This window comes from Myotis daubentonii, chromosome 15, assembly GCF_963259705.1.
Source record: "Myotis daubentonii chromosome 15, mMyoDau2.1, whole genome shotgun sequence".
In the NCBI taxonomy this organism is placed as follows: domain Eukaryota; kingdom Metazoa; phylum Chordata; class Mammalia; order Chiroptera; family Vespertilionidae; genus Myotis; species Myotis daubentonii.
In genome coordinates, this window is record NC_081854.1 from 9,592,638 (window position 1) to 9,609,353 (window position 16,716).

At 53.5% G+C, this 16,716-nt stretch overlaps 1 protein-coding gene and 1 non-coding gene across 4 annotated transcripts in view; both read right to left on the reverse strand.

Annotated features, from left to right (window-relative positions):
• BICRA (BRD4 interacting chromatin remodeling complex associated protein) overlaps positions 1–16,716 on the reverse strand; it is a 78,908-nt gene that overhangs the window by 37,275 nt on the left and 24,917 nt on the right. The window lies entirely within an intron of this gene.
• On the reverse strand, positions 4,823–4,929 carry LOC132217725 (U6 spliceosomal RNA). Its single transcript, XR_009448984.1, has one exon. It is a non-coding gene; the product is annotated as a U6 spliceosomal RNA (small nuclear RNA).

The following is a 16,716-nucleotide window of genomic DNA, read 5'->3' on the forward strand; positions in this document are numbered from 1 at the left end:
TGGACAGGTCATTGATCTAGGCTTCGAGCTGCAGAAGGTGCCTGATGGTCAAGAGAGTGAGCTGTCTCCGAAAGGCACAAGGTGAGGGGCCGTGATGTCCCTCTGCCTGACGATATGAAGTCCCGTCTTTTCAGTATCTAAGTATGTTGATTTATATATTATTAACTTCTAAAAAAATATTTCTTTTATTGATTTCAGAGAGGAAGGGACAGGGAGAGAGAGACAAAAACATCAACGATGAGAGAGAATCATTGATCGGCTGTCTCCTGTACGCCCCCTACTGGGGATCCAGCCCGCAACCCGGGCATCTGCCCTGACCGGGAATTGAACCATGACCTGCTGGTTCATAGGTCAACACTCAACCACTGAGTCACTCCAGCCGGGCTGTATTATCAACTTTTTAACTAAGTTAATCCTCCCAAAAGAGACAGAGTGTGTAAAAAAGTGTTCACAAAGACACCAAATGATTACAGATAATAATTGTACGGACACAAAAGCTCGTGTATCATAGGATTCCATTGACATGAAATGTCCAGAAAAGGCATATTTATAAAGAGAGAAAGCAGAGCCCGGCCAGTGTGGCTCAGTTGGTGGAGTGTCGTCCCACCAACACACACACACACACACACACACACACACACACACACACACCCCAAGGCACATGCTAACCATCGGCCAGGTGACCAAGGGTAACAGGCATGCTGACCGGGCTAACTTTGATGCTATATGATGACAAGGGCTCTTGTCCTCGATGGTCTTCCCGCCAAAACCCCGAACCCCTGTCTAGTCATGGAAACACAGCAGCTAAGTCCCCAGTGAGGCACAGTCTCCATAACAGCTGACGGAACTCCTCAAAGCTGCCAGGGTCCGCAAAGGGAAGGAGAGCCTGAGACCCTGCCACCGCCACGAGGAGACATAACAGTGAACTCACCGGGAGGGGTTCTCTGGACAAGGGCCTGGAGGAAAGAAGGACATCAGGGAAAAGCTAAGGAGGCTGAGTAAATGCGGGAGGGGCTGAGAGTGAAAGTGCCATGCTGGTTCCTCGGTGGTGACCAGAAGACCACAGTGCTGTAAAATGCTAACATTAGCCCTGGCCGGTGTGGCTCAGTGGTTAGAGTGCTGGCCCAGGCACCGAAGGGTCAGGCTCCATCCTGACCCAGGTCTCCCTCACATCTGTTTCTCCCCATGCGCACCCCCCCATCCATCTCTCTCTCTCTCTCTCCCCCTCCCTTCCACTCTCTAAAAATCAATGGGAAAAAATGTCCTCAGGTGAGGATTAACAAAATACAAAGAAATAAATAAAATGTTCACGTTAGGAAAAACTGGGTGCAGGGAATGTAAGCACTCCGTGCCGCGCCTGCAGGTTTTTGCCTTTATCCCCTGTTCTCCACTGTCACCAGGCCCGTGAGACGGCAACCCCCGCCCCCCACCAGCACTTCCACCTCCACCTCCTGCTCCTGCTTTCCTTTTCTTCAAAAGGCTGATTACTATCTGACACGCTGTAAACCTGATTTATCTTATCTGCGGCCTGTCTCCACCAGGAGGGGCCCAGCCCGGGTTTCTGCCTGTCGGTCGGTCGCTGGGTGAACACAGGCTGGATGGCTGCTGGCTGGTTCTCTGACCACAGCTGATGCTCAACAGCTAGGCCCCTGACCCATGACCCAAACACCAGGACGGGAGAGGGAGGGTCCATGGCGGGGGGGCACAGCCACAGGCTGACCAGAGGACCATGGGGGGACCTGACACAGGGGCCCAGAGAAAACCTGGAGGTGGGAGGCGGGAGAGGAGGAGGAGGTGAAAGGTCACGGGGTGCTGGTGAAACTGGGCCTCAGCACAGAAAGCTGCTCGGAGAAGGGAGAACTGAGCAGAAGTGCTGACGGAGCAGCCGCCGCGTGGGAGAGAGCAGTTCAGAGAGAGACGGGGCAGCGAGAGGAAGGGGGGCAGCGAGAGGAAGAGGGGCAGCGAGAGGGAGGGGGGCAGCGAGAGGAAGGGGGGCAGCGAAGGAAGGGGGGCAGCGAAGGAAGGGGGGCAGCGAGAGGAAGGGGGCAGCGAGAGGGAGGGGGCAGCGAGAGGGAGGGGGGCAGCGAGAGGGAGGGGGCAGCTAGAGGGAGGGGGCAGCGAGAGGGAGGGGGGCAGCGAGAGGGAGGGGGCAGCGAGAGGAAGGGGGGCAGCGAGAGGAAGGGGGCAGCGAGAGGGAGGGGGGCAGCGGGAAGGTGGTGCATCGCAACAGGATGCCCCACCTTCCCTGCCCCACCCCCTGCACACCAACTCAAGAGGCAGATGAATCCAGTCAGGGCACCAGTAGTCCTGCCCACTCAATGCCAGGAGCCACCCCAATGACAAGACAACCAAAACTCCAGGCAGAGGTGCAGAACACCCCTGGGGGTGGCACCGCCTTTGTGAGCCCCATCAAACCCACAGGGCACCCCCACACAGGGAACAAGACCCCAAGGCAGCCACCTCCACGTCTGCACGGACAATGTGGACATCTAGCTCATGGTCGTCGTGCAAACGACCATTTCTCCAGACCACCCAGCAAGAGTTAAAGAGCTAAAACCAGCAGCAGGGACTAGGATTCTAGAACATTCTATGTGGGGCACGCCTCCCTCAGTTTCCATCTGACATCACACACAGCCTGAGGCTACTCTCCATTACTTCCACCCTTATGAATAACGGGGCAGATGTAGACCGAAGGACATATTCTAGAACAGCAGTCGCCAACCGGTGGTCCGTGGACCACTGGGGGTCCGTGGGGTTCGAAAGGTTGGCGACCGCTGTTCTAGAATGTTCATAGCACCCCTGAACTGGAAACAACCCAGACACCCGTCAACAGGAAAATGCAGGAACACGTCAAGGTCCATCCACACAATGGTATACGACACAGCAATGAACAGGGAGCAAGCCACGCACTGATACCTGCAACGTGGAAGAACCCCAAAAACAGGATGTCGAGCCCTGACCGGTTTGGCTCAGTGGATAGAGAGTCGGCCTGAGGACCGAAGGGTCCTGGGTTCGATTCCGGTCAAGGGCGTGTACCCTGGTTGCGGGCACATCCCCAGTGGGAGGTGTGCGGGAGGCAGCTGATGGATGTTTCTCTCTCATCGATGTTTCTAGCTCTCTATCCCTCTCCCTTCCTCTCTGTAAAAAATCAATAAAATATATTTTTTTAAAAAACAGGATGTCAAAGGAAAGAAAACCCGGCTGTAGGGTTTCACATGCAAAGCCACCAACCAGGCAATGCCAACCTATGGCGTTATATCAGGAGGGCGGCCCCTGGGTGGGGGTGTTCGTGGGGGCAGAGGGATTAGGAAGGGCATAGGCACCTTTAGGGAACTGGTCATGTTGTTTCCGTATCGAAGAGCTGGTCAGATGGGCGTGTCCAAAGTGTGGAAAATATCCAGCCAGAGGCTTCTGATGTGTGTGTGCACTTTGGTGTGTGTTGTAATTCAACCAAGAGTGATCAAAAGAGGAAGAAACAATGAAAACAGAATAACTCTCGCCCTCAGCTACGGCTGCTAGAATGTAACGTGTGTAACCGTGCGGGAAGCAGTCCAGCAGTTCCTCAAAAGTCAAACACAGAGCCCGGCCGGTGTGGCCCGTGTTTGCCAACCTATGAACCAGGAGGGCACAGTTCGGTTCTGGGTCAGGGCACGTGCCCAGGTTGCAGGACTCGATTCTCAGGGGGGGAGGGGGGCCATGCAGGAGGCGGCCAATCAATGACTCTCATTACTGATGTTTCTATCTCTTTCTTCCTCTCCCTTCCTCTCTGAAATCAATAAAAATATTAAAAAAGAAAAAGAATGAGATTTTTTAAATTTATTTTTTATTTTTATTTTTTTAAAATATGTATTTTATTGATTTTTTACAGAGAGGAAGGGAGAGAGATAGAGTTAGAAACATCGATGAGAGAGAAACATCGATCAGCCGCCTCCTGCACCCCTCCTACTGGGGATGTGCCCGCAACCAAGGTACATGCCTTTGACCAGAACCGAACCTGGGGCCTTTCAGTCCACAGGCAGACGCTCTATCCCAGCCGTGGGCAAACTACGGCCCGCGGGCCGAATCCGGCCCGTTTGAAATGAATAAAACTAAAAAAAAAAAAAAAAAAAAAGACCGTACCCTTTTTCGTAATGATGTTTACTTTGAATTTATATTAGTTCACACAAACACTCCATCCATGCTTTTGTTCCGGCCCTCCGGTCCAGTTTAAGAACCCATTGTGGCCCTCGAGTCAAAAAGTTTGCCCACCCCTGCTCTATCCACTGAGTCAAACTGGTTTCGGCAGAATGAGACTTTTTTTTTTTTTTTTTAGTTAAGGTATTACAAATGTTGCCAAAACCGGTTTGGCTCAGTGGATAGAGCGTCGGCCTGTGGACTGAAGGGTCCCGGGTTCGATTCCGGTCAAGGGCATGTACCTGGGTTGTGGGCACATCCCCAGTGGGAGATGTGCAGGAGGCAGCTGATTGATGTTTCTCTCTCATTGATGTTTCTAACTATCTCTCTCCCTTCCTCTCTGTAAAAAATCAATAAAATATATTTTTAAAAAAAAAAAAAGGTATTACAAATGTGTCCTCATCCCCCCCATTAACCCCCAACCCAACCCCCCCCCCCACCGCCCCGCACACTCATGCTCCCATCCCTCTGTTGTCCATGTCCATTGGTTTGGCTTATATACATGTATACAAGTCCTTCAGTTGATCTCTTCCCCTTACCCCCGCCCTCCCCTACTTTCCTTCTGGGGATTGATAGCCTGATCGCTGTTTCTCAGTCTTTGGGTCTGTACCTTTTCATCAGTCTATGTTGTACTCTATAATCCACAAAAAAAAATATGGAACGCTTCACAAATTTGCGTGTCATCCTTGCGCAGGGGCCATGCTAATCTTCTCTGTATCGTTCCAATTTTAGTATATGTGCTGCCGAAGCGAGCACAGAATGAGACTTTTTTTAAAGTTAAACATAGTTACCCTGTGATACCCAAGATAAATGAAAACATATGTCCCCATAAAGACAGGTCCACAGCCTTGAAAACAGGCTGAGTGCAAGAAGCCAGCCACACAAGGCCACACGCTATATGATACCGTTTATATGAAATGTCCAGAATAAACAAGTCTATAGCGACAGAAAGTAGATCAGTGGTCGCCAGGGCGGGGACGGATGGAGGGATGGCGGGCGATGACTAAGGGGCGCAGGTGACTAAATGTTCGGAAACTGATGGCGGTGAGGGTCACACATCTGCGAATGTCCTACAAACCACAGAGCTGCACCCTTTACATAGGTGGACTGCACGGTATGTGAATTATGTCTCAATAAAGCGGTTTAAAAAGACGGCGAGAACGTTGTTTTATACCTGCCAGATGGGACATAGCGTTTTATACTTTTAAAAAGCAGCCGAAACCGGTCTGGCTCAGTGGATAGAGATCGGCCTGCGGACTAAAAGGTCCCGGGTTCGATTCCGGTCAAGGGCATGTACCTGGGTTGCGGGCACATCCCCAGTGGGAGATGTGCAGGAGGCGGCTGATCGATGTTTCTCTCTCATCGATGTTTCTGACTCTCTATCTCTCTCCCTTCCTCTCTGTAAAAAATCAATAAAATATATTTAAAAAAAAAAAAAAGCAGCGAATATGTACAGGCCACACCAAGGCACTTGATGATCCGCATTTTACAGAGTGAAAACTGAGGCAACACCTGCCCTGAGCTCGCCCGAGGTCACAGAGCAGGTGTGTCCGGAGCCGGCTCTCAGCCCTTCCGTGGCTGGGCCCGCCCCCCCCCCCCCCCCCCCGGGCTGCCTGCTTCCTTCTGCGAGTCAGGGAGGAGGGGCACACCTCCCGGCCCTCCCCCTGCGCCTCTGCTGCAGGGAACGCCTCCTCCTGCTTCGATAACATCACTCATTCATTCATTCAAAATTAACAATTTCCTGAACCTACATTATGTCCGACTCTCCATCAGCCTCCTCACTGGTCTCCCTGCCCCCCCCGACCCCCCCAGTCTAGTCTTCACAGGGATCTGGTTAGAACTGAGTCAGCTCCAGTCCCTCTTGGCTCGGAGCCCTATCCCGGTTCCTATCTCACTCACAGCAGAAGCCAAGTCCTCACGGTTGCCCTCACGGCCCCATAAGATCGGCCAGGGTTCCCTCTGCCCTCAGCCCCACCCTCTCCCCTTTGCTCCTTCTCAACAGTCTTCAAACACATCAGGCCCGGCCCTGCCTCCGGGCCTTTGCACTGGCGGCTCCCTCTGTCCAAGCTCTTCCCCAAACGCCCACGTGGCCTACCCCTCACCCCCTCAAGTCTCTATTCAAAGGTCACCTCCGAGGGTGCAGGGCCGACTCCGGCACCCTGGTCCCCTTTAGCCTGCTTTCCTTTTGGTTAAGCACACTCACCGTTACCTGACACAGTAAATATTCTACTGACGGATCTTATTGTCTGTCTCTGAAGTAGCTGCTTGAGAAATATTTACTAAACATTGGGTAACCGTGTACAGCTGCGCAGTTCTAACCGCCCCGCCCCGGGGGAGCCATGCCCAGCCACGACACCGCAGACGTGGGTCCAGACTCTACGCCAGGGGTCCTCAAACTTTTTAAACAGGGGGCCAGTTCACTGTCCCTCAGACCGTTGGAGGGCCGGACTATAGTTTAAAAAAAACTATGAACAAATTCCTATGCACACTGCACATATCTTATTTTGAAGTGAAAAAACAAAACGGGAACAAAGGCAGTATTTGTATTTGCATGTGGCCCGCGGGCCGTAGTTTGAGGACCCCTGCTCTACATGACCACAATTTTCTGGCAGGTGGCATTAAAGGCTTGCGAGAAAGGGACATCCACAAAAGTGCCCCCCTTATTTAAGCGTGGGGGCCGCCGTTAAATCCATCGGCAAACCGTTTCTTCAGACGCAGCCAGAAAGTCCGCCACATGCCCGCTCTGATGCTAAGTCAGCGCTGTCTGACTCGGACAGGTGACTGCTCTGTTTCCACTTCCCGCGGATTAAATGAATTTGTGTGTGTGAAGTACCTGCTCTGGGGCTCACAGGAGGTGCTAGAGAGCCAGGCTATGATCAGAAGCCGCTATTGTTTCCAAATCCCCAGGCTCAGGCTTCAGAAAACAGATCACCGGGGAAACGGTTCCAAGCACAGAGCTCCAGCGTGGTATGTGTGGCCCTTGGTTCGGAGCTCTGGGGATGGAGCCAGCCCTGCTCACCCCCAGGACCCGGGCTCTGCGTCCCTCCCCAGGCCGGCGGGGGGCACTGGTGTCCACACAGGGGGGCAGGGACCCCAGCTCCGGGGCACAAGCCCTCAGTGGGCATTCCTCACACCCGCGGGCCAGCCTCCCAAACGCCCTGGACTGAGCTTGACCTCCTGGATTTTCCTCTGGTCTTCAGCTCTCAAAATACATCAGTCTGGTCAACTGGGGCTGGATGCCCAGAGGGCGAGAGGGAAAGCAAATCCACGGAGAGGACGTGTGCCAAGACGCTAATGAGCTGCGCCCGCCAGGTGACGGGAGTCCCAGCGGCCTGTGTGTTCGTTCTCAGCAGTTCCGGGACTTTGTATATTTCAGCTGCCTCCCCGCCCTTTTCCGCTTTTGTTCCTCCTAACGGCCTTGTGTTACGTTTGTATGTTAAGAGACAGTTTTTCTTTAACTTTTTATCGAAATCACGTGCCTCCCCACATGCACACATTATAAGTGCAACACTTTGTCACAAACAACACGCTGGCGCAGGAACGGGAACAAGAAGATGACCTGCCCGCCCGCCCGCCCGAGGGCGCCTCTGGAAGGAAGAACTGCACAAGGTAAGAGCGAGGGACCTGAAGATTCCAGGCGGGATGTGTCACCTGACCACCTGACGCTCGCTGAGAGGAAACGGCAGTCAAACCCACGCTGAGGGGCGTGCCACAGCGTAACCGGCGGGGCCCTCTAAAAGGCCAATGTCACCTGGCCGGTGCGGCTCAGGGGTTGAGCACTGACCTGTGAACCAGGAGGTCCCAGTTCAATTTCTGGTCAAGGCACATGCTGGGGTGGCAGGCTTAATCCCCAGGAGGGGGTGGGCAGGAGGCAACTGATGGATGATTCTCTCCCATCATTGATGTTTCTATCTCTCCCTCCCTCTCCTCTTCATTCTGAAATCAATTTTTAAAAAAAGAAAGAAAGAAACGAACCACGGACGCATGCAACATAGATGAACGTCAGAATCGGTAGGCTGAGTGGCAGAAGCGTGACTCTGCCACTGCGCTGCGTGACTCTATTTATCCTTGTTGGGTGATGGGAATATCTCATGCCTTGAACTAAGGTGGGGGTTACACAATGTTACACATTTGTCAAAACACACCCAACCGTACTCTTAAAATGGATGCATCACATTGTAAATAAATTACACCTCCATGCAGTTCATCACAGAAAAAGGCCTCCCAGTTCAAAGGGTGGCTCCAGCACTTAATGGCCATGACTTACAGGGTAAGTGTCTTCATTTTCCTGCCTCAGGGCCTTTGCACGTGCTGGTCTCTCTGCCGGGAACATCCTTCTGCACAGAGCAACAGGGCTGGCCCCGCGCGCTTGCTTCAGGTCTTTGCTCAAGTGTCATCTTTTCAGTGCGGGCTGGTTAAAACGACCACACGCCCCACCAGCCCTCTCCACCCACGTTCCCTCTTCCTGCTGCGCCACAGCGTTCAGCACCAGTCCTGTCTGGGTCTCCCGCACCAGCAGATCAGCTCCCTGAGGGCCGAGGTTTTTGTCTTGGTCTTGTCGTATTCCTCCTCCTAGAACCTGCCTGGCACACATATATACTAAGTAACTGCTGAATAAGTGCACAAAGGGATTCATGTCACTCCCACTTGGGAGGTGAATTGCAGACACTCAATAAGTGTCTAATAAAGAAAATGAGGAGAAAGCCCAAGGGAAGACGGAATGAAACGGGCTTCACAACCACCCTGTGAAGGAACTGAGGCTCCGAGGGGCGAAGGCACCGGCCACAGGTCACACCGCAAGTAAGGGGCGGAGCTGGGTTCCCACTGGGCGGTCTGATACCATCAACTATGCTGCCGCAGGGAAGGCATGGGCTGTGGGCCACCAGGGACCCTTGGCTAACAGAAGAGCGGTGGGAGGTCTCTGTGTAGGAAGACAATGTGGTTGAACTGAGAATCACGAGGCTGAGAAACCAGGGCCAGAGAAGTCAGGGCAGGAGAGCATTTGGGGGACAAATTAAAGACAAGGGGAGTCAAAAACAGTGGTTCTGGTTCCCACTCGGAAACAGACTGAACTGAAAACACACATCCCCCAGGGAAAGACGCTCCACATCATGAGCCATTGGGGAAATGCAAGCCAGAACCGTAAGGAGAACCACTGCACACCTAGCAGTACGGTTACAATAAACACGAGAAACTGGAGTCCTCGTGCATTGCTGGTGGGGATGTACAATGATGCAGCCACTGTGGAAAACTGCCATCGTCTGGTGGTTCTTCAATGAATGACCATCCGACCCAGCATATCCATGCCCAGGTCCATACACAAAAGAAAGAAAAATGCATGTCCACACAAAAGCTTGTCCATCACTGTCCATAGCAGCATCCTATCCTATATAATAAAAGCCTAATATGCAAATGGACCAAACAAGGGAATGACCAGCAGAATGACCGGTTGCTAGGACATGCACTGACCACCAGGGAGCAGATGCTCAATGCAGGAGCTGCTCCCAGCCCACAAGCCCCAGGCCAGCCAAGGTGGGTGCCAGCGGGGGGCCCCCCATATCGCCCCACCGGTTGGCCCGCAGAGGGAGGCGACCAGCAGCGGCAGTGGGGCCGGTTGGTGAGTGGGCCAGCGTCGCCACCCCCCACAATCACCCTCTGGTCACCTCCCACAGAGGGAGGAGACTGGCGATGGTGGTGAGCAATTGGTGGCAGGCGATCGGGGAGCAGGGCCGGTGAGCAGGCTGCGCCAGGCCGGCCAAGGCGGATGCCAGTGGGGGCCCCCTGATCGCCCTGCTGGTCGCCCCACAGATCGGCCCTGATCGCCGGCCAGGCCTAGGGACCCTACCCACTCATGAATTTCGTGCACCGGGCCTCTAATTATTCGTAAGGGCCAAGAAGTGGAAATAACGTAAATGTTCATTAACTGAAGAATGGACAAACAGAATGTGGTCCGTCCACCCAATGGAATATTATTCAGCCACAGAAGTTAGGAAGCACCGATCCATGCTACACCATGGGTAAAGCTTGAAGCATGCTGAAAGAAGCCAGACAAAAGGACCATATATTGTGGGGTCCATTTATATGAAATGTTCAGAGCAGGCAGATCTGTAGAGACAGAAGGCCGATTAGTGGCTGCCAGGGGCTTGTAGTGGGAAGGAGGGCTGGGGGAAATGAGACTGCGAATGGGTACGGAACTTCTTTGTGGGGTGGCGACAATATTCTGGAATGAGATAGTGGTGATGGCTGCACAACCCTGTGTATATACTAAAACCTCTGAATTGTACATTTTAAGAGGATAAATTTGCCGGTTCAATTCCCGTTTCAGGCTCAATCCCCATAGGGCCGTGGTCGGCAAACTTCGGCTCGCGAGCCACATGCGGCTCTCTGGCCCCTTGAGTGTGGCTCTTCCTAAGCCTTAGGAGTACCCTAATTAAGTTAATAACAATGTACCTACCTATATAGTTTAAGTTTAAAAAATTTGGCTCTCAAAAGAAATCTCAATCGTTGTACTGTTGATATTTGGCTCTGTTGAATAATGAGTTTGCCGACCACTGCCATAGGGGGCATGCAGGAGATGGACAATCAATGTTTCGCTCTCCTATCAATGTTTTCCTCTTCCTCCCTCTCCCTCTCTCTCTAAAAACACAATTAAAAAAATTATGATATGTTACTCACTGGTTGAGCATCAACCTTTGAGCCAGTAGGTCATGGTTGGATTCCTGGTCAGGGCACATGCCCAGGTTGTGGGCTCAATCCCCCATTGCGGGGTGTGCAGGAGGCAGCCAATCAATGATTCTCTCTCATCACTGGTGTTTTCACCTCCTCCCTCTCCCTTCCTCTGTGAAATCAACAAAAATATAGATTTAAAAAAATTACAATATGTGAATTACATATCAGTACAAAATGTAACAAAAAAGCACAGCCCTGATGATACCAAACAGCTGGTATCAGGTCTGATCATGTCATTGTGGTTATATAAAAAAATATTTGTGCCCTAGCCGGTTTGGCTCAGTGGATGGAGCGTCGGCCTGCGGACTCAGGGGTCCTAGGTTCGATTCAGGTCAGGGGCATGTGCCTTGGTTGCGGGTACATCCCCAGTGGGGAGTGTGCAGGAGGCAGCTGATCAATATTTCTCTCTCATCGATGTTTCTGACTCTCTATCCCTCTCCCTTCTTCTCTGTAAAAAATCAAAAAAATATATTTAAAAAATATTTGTTTTTTAACACTGTATGTTTTTTAACTGATGTATGTAGAATTAAAATGATGAGAGATCTGGGGTTTACTTTAAAATACTTCAACAACAAAAATGAGATCAACAAAGCACGCATGTCCTAATGTTCATCTACATGGAACCCAGGGATAGCTAAGGGGGTCTTTCTGCTGTTCTCCCTACTTTTGTGCACATCTGGAAATTGTCGTAATTTTTTTTTTTTTTAACACACGCACCCTTTGTCCCAGCAATCCCACCTCTGGGATTTTAACGTACAGCTCCACTTACATTCACACCAACCAACAGCTGTCCATGCGCCTCATGGCAGCCTTGCTGGCAACAGCCTGGAGCTAACCTGTGTCCATGGAAGGGGGCTGGTTCGGTAAGTTAGGGTCCTCCAATGGACTACTACCCAGTCTATTTCCACGCAGCGGTGAAAGACGCTGCACTTGATCAGCTAGAGCCGCCTGGATATATTATTAAAGGGCAAAGGCAAAGGGCAGGATGGCGTTAGCGTTCGCATACCCTGTTACTAGTGCCTTGTAAAGGCTGCGTGTGCTTGCACATGCCCAGAACAGCGCTTTGGAGGAGGCCCAAGAACTGTAACTGTCTTACCTCTGGGAAAAGACCTGCGTGTAGATGGCCGGGAGTCGGGGGAGGGAGGGAGGAAGAGACTGATACCATTTGAGTTTTAAAATATGCTTCCTATTCCAAAAAAATAAATACATAACATTTTAAAAATATGTGTTTATTGATTTCAGAGAGGAAGGGAGAGGGAGAGAAACATCAATGATGAGAATCATTGATCGGCGGCGTGCAGACCCACAATGGGGATTGGGCCCTAAACCTGGGCATGTGCCCGGACCAGGAATCGAACCGTGATCTCCTGGTTCATAGGTCAACGTTCAACCACTGAGCCACATCGGCTGGGCCAGTGGTCGGCAAACTCATTAGTCAACAGAGCCAAATATCAACAGTACTTCTTCAGAATAGACTCGCCCAGGCCGAAAACCGACTTGTGTACATGGGCCACGAAGTTTCAATCGCACTGTACGCGCGCCCGCACGTGGTATTTTGTGGAAGGGCCACACTCAAGGGGCCAAAGAGCCGCATGTGGCTCGAGAGCCGCAGTTTGCCGACCACGGGCTGGGCTAAATATATGCAATTTTTAAAGCCCCAAAGAAAAGCTGTTTTCTAAGTGTGGCCCTGTCCGGCACATCTCCCCTGGGGCTGGATTAGAAGGATCAGGTTGTCGGTTCCCGGGGGTGGGCAGCCAAGCCCCGGCTGAGGCCTCCCTGCAGGGAGAACAGAGCCACCCCATGGGCCTGCCCAGGGCTCCCCGGAAATGATTTCCAGACTCCCACACCCTCGGCTGAGGCTGGGGGAGGCGGAGATACAACACAGAAAGAAGGGGCAGAGGAAGACAAAGGAGAAAAGGAGGGGAGGGAGGAGGAGAGGGGAACAAAAGAGGAACAGGTCTGAGCAGGGAGTGGCTGGAAACGCCTCTTTGGCTGAAAAAATAGCCACCAAGTAGCTTTATCCATAACTGACAAAAAGTGGGAACAACCCAAATGTCCATCAACTAATGAATGGATAAACCAAACATGGCACAGCCGTGCACTGGAGTATAACTCGGCCATAAAAAGGAATGAAGCACCGACAGACACTACCACAGGGTGAAGCTTGAAAACAGGAAGTGGAAGAAGCCAGACACAAAAGACCCCATACTGTATGAGTCCTTTATATGAAACTAGAGGCCCGGTGCACGGAATTCATGTGGGGGGGGGGGTGTCCCTCGGCCAGGCCTGCACCCTCTCCAATCTGGGACCCCTCAGGGGATGTCCAACTGCCGGTCCCTGCGATCCCTGCGCAGACATCCCTCTCGCAAACCAGGACCACTGGCTCTTAACCACTCACCTGCCTGCCTGCCTCACCCCCAACGGCCCTCCCCTGCAGGCCTGGTTGCCCCCAATGGCCCTCCCCTGCAGGCCTGGTCGCCCCCAACGGCCCTCCCCTGCAGGCCTGGTCGCCCCCAACGGCCCTCCCCTGCAGGCCTGGTCGCCCCCAACGGCCCTCCCCTGCAGGCCTGGTCGCCCCCAATGGCCCTCCCCTGCAGGCCTGGTCGCCCCCAACGGCCCTCCCCTGCAGGCCTGGTCGCCCCCAACGGCCCTCCCCTGCCGGCCTGATCTTGCCCCCAATGGCCCTCCCCTGCAGGCCTGGTCGCCCCCAATGGCCCTCCCCTGCAGGCCTGGTCGCCCCCAACGGCCCTCCCCTGCAGGCCTGGTCGCCCCCAACGGCCCTCCCCTGCAGGCCTGGTCGCCCCCAACGGCCCTCCCCTGCAGGCCTGGTCGCCCCCAATGGCCCTCCCCTGCAGGCCTGGTCGCCCCCAATGGCCCTCCCCTGCAGGCCTGGTCGCCCCCAACGGCCCTCCCCTGCCGGCCTGATCTTGCCCCCAATGGCCCTCCCCTGCAGGCCTGGTCGCCCCCAATGGCCCTCCCCTGCAGGCCTGGTCGCCCCCAACGGCCCTCCCCTGCAGGCCTGGTTGCCCCCAATGGCCCTCCCCTGCAGGCCTGGTCACCCCCAATTGCCCTCCCCTGCCGGCCTGATCTTGCCCCCAACTACCTCTGCCTCGGCCCCCACCACCATGGCTTTGTCCGGAAGGAAGTCGGACGTCCGGAAGATGGCCGGTTGACCCGGTCTAATTAACATATTACTTTTTTCTTAGTATAGATGTCCAGAACAGGCAAATCCACAGACAGGGAAAGTAGATGAATGGTTCCCAGGGGCTGGGGGGTAAGCACAGGGTTCCCTTTTGGGGAGACGAGAATGTTCTAACACTAGACTGCAGGGATGGGTACCCAACACTGCGAATATACTGGAAACCACTGAACTGGAACTTTTGGAGGGAGAAGTTTGTGGCATGTAAATTATCTTGATTTAAAAAAGAAGAAAAAGGGAAGGAATGAAGTAGTGGCAGGTGCTACCACATAGACGAACCTTGAGAACACGAGGCGAGTGGAAGGAGACGGACACCAGCGGTCACAGACTGGAGGACCCCGTTTCTATAGCATGTGCGGAACAGACGGATCTACAGGGACAGGAAGCCGCCGTGGCTGCCAAGGGCGGGAGGAGGGTGGGGAGTGGCGCTAATGGGTGGAAGGCTTCTCTAGACAGAGGTGATGGCTGCACCGCTCTGTGAATGGACCAAAACCCACTGAATTGCACACTTCACACGGGCGGATTTGGTGCATGTGAATTCTATCTCCGTAAAGCTGTTTAAAATTTTAAGCAAGAAATAAAAGGAACGGGTGACAGTGCAGGGGGCCCTCTCCCCACCCTTCCAACCTCACCTCCCAGGATGCACAGGCCCTCAGCACGACCCCCACTCCCCACACACAAGGGCCGCCCCCAGGGCCCGCCTTCTCCTGGTTGTACTTCCGGGTCAACCCCACAGGGCCCCTGAGCATTCAGAGTTGCTGCCCTGCCCCCTGTGCCCTCGCTGGTGGGGGTGCCATGAGGGTGGGCACCAGGGTTTGGCCTCACATGCCATTTCCCCTTCCCCACCTCCCCCAGAAGACACAGAAACCACACAGGCATGTAAAATATGCTGGGCTTGTAGAATTTCCTAAGTGTGTGTCGTGCTGACTTCAGAAGCATCAATTCCCTTACACGTCAAACAAAATAAAACACAGGAACCTTTAGGGGCTGGGGAGGACCGAGAGGGTAAAGGGGGCCCCATAATGGTGACAGGGAGGACGGGGAAGGTACAGGGGGCCCCATAATGGTGACGGGGAGGACAGGGAGGGTACAGGGAGCCCCATAATGGTGACGGGGAGGACGGGGAGGGTAAGGGGGCCCCCATAATGGTGACGGGGAGGACAGGGAGGGTAAAGGGGGCCCCATAATGGTGACAGGGAGGACGGGGAGGGTACAGGGGGCCCCATAACGGTGACGGGGAGGACGGGGAGGGTACAAGGGGCCCCATAACGGTGACGGGGAGGACAGGGAGGGTAAAGGGGGCCCCATAATGGTGACAGGGAGGACGGGGAGGGTACAGGGGGCCCCATAACGGTGACGGGGAGGACGGGGAGGGTACAGGGGGCCCCATAACGGTGACGGGGAGGACGGGGAGGGTATAGGGGGCCCCATAACGGTGACGGGGAGGACAAGAGGGTAAAGGGGGCCCCTAATGGTGACAGGGAGGACAGGGAAGGTACAGGGGGCCCCCTAATGGTGACGGGGAGGATGGAGAGGGTAAAGGGGGCCCCATAATGGTGACAGGGAGGACGGGGAGGGTAAGGGGGTCCCCTAATGGTGATTGGGAGAACGGGGAGGGTACAGGGGGTCCCCTAATGGTGACGGGGAGGACGGGGAGGGTAAAGGGGGCCCCATAGTGGTGACAGGGAGGACGAGAGGGTGAAGGGGGTCACATATACAGTGACGTGGTGATGGAAGGAGACGACCTCCGGTGGGGAGCACACAATGGACTAAACCAGGGGTGGGCAAACTTTTTGACTCGAGGGCCACAATGGATTCTTAAACTGGACCGGAGGGCCGGAACAAAAGCATGGATGGAGTGTTTGTGTGAACTAATATAAATTCAAAGTAAACATCATTACATAAAAGGGTACGGTCTTTTTTTTTTTTTTTTAGTTTTATTCATTTCAAACGGGCCAGATCCGGCCCGCGGGCCGTAGTTTGCCCACGGCTGGACTAAACAGACGTCCTAACACAGACGTCATAGAAGTTGGACGGCTGAAATTTATATAAGGTTCTTAACCAGTTACCAACAATTTTATTAAGACAAACAAAAGCACAGAAACCTTTATACTTCAATAAAAATTAAACACACACACACACACACACACACACACACAGAAAACCAGGCCGGAGGGACTGGGGGAAGGGGCCAGCGGGGACCCACGCCTTGTGGTGCCTCCGGGGGTTAAGTTCATTAAGAGGTGAGATTCAGGACTGGCATGCAGCAGGGAGGAGGGGAAGACCTGCATTGTTTTAAGCAAGTCGTTTATGAAAAAGAATCTACAGACATATGCTCTTGCTTCAAGCAACCAAGCTGCTAGATCTACAGAATTCCTGGGAATGGCTTTGCTGCCTCGTTTCTCTCCCACCCGACCCTCACCTGCCCTGGAATACAGCATCCAGTCCCTGATCGGAGGAAACAGCTTTCCCGCTGGGGAGGGGAAAAACAAAACCAAAAAAACTTCCATTCGTTCACTCAACAGATATTTACTGCGCACCTACTACGTACCACAGGCCCTGGGAGGCCCACATGGCGTTAAGTCCTCACAGGAGGCGCACACCATGATCAGTAA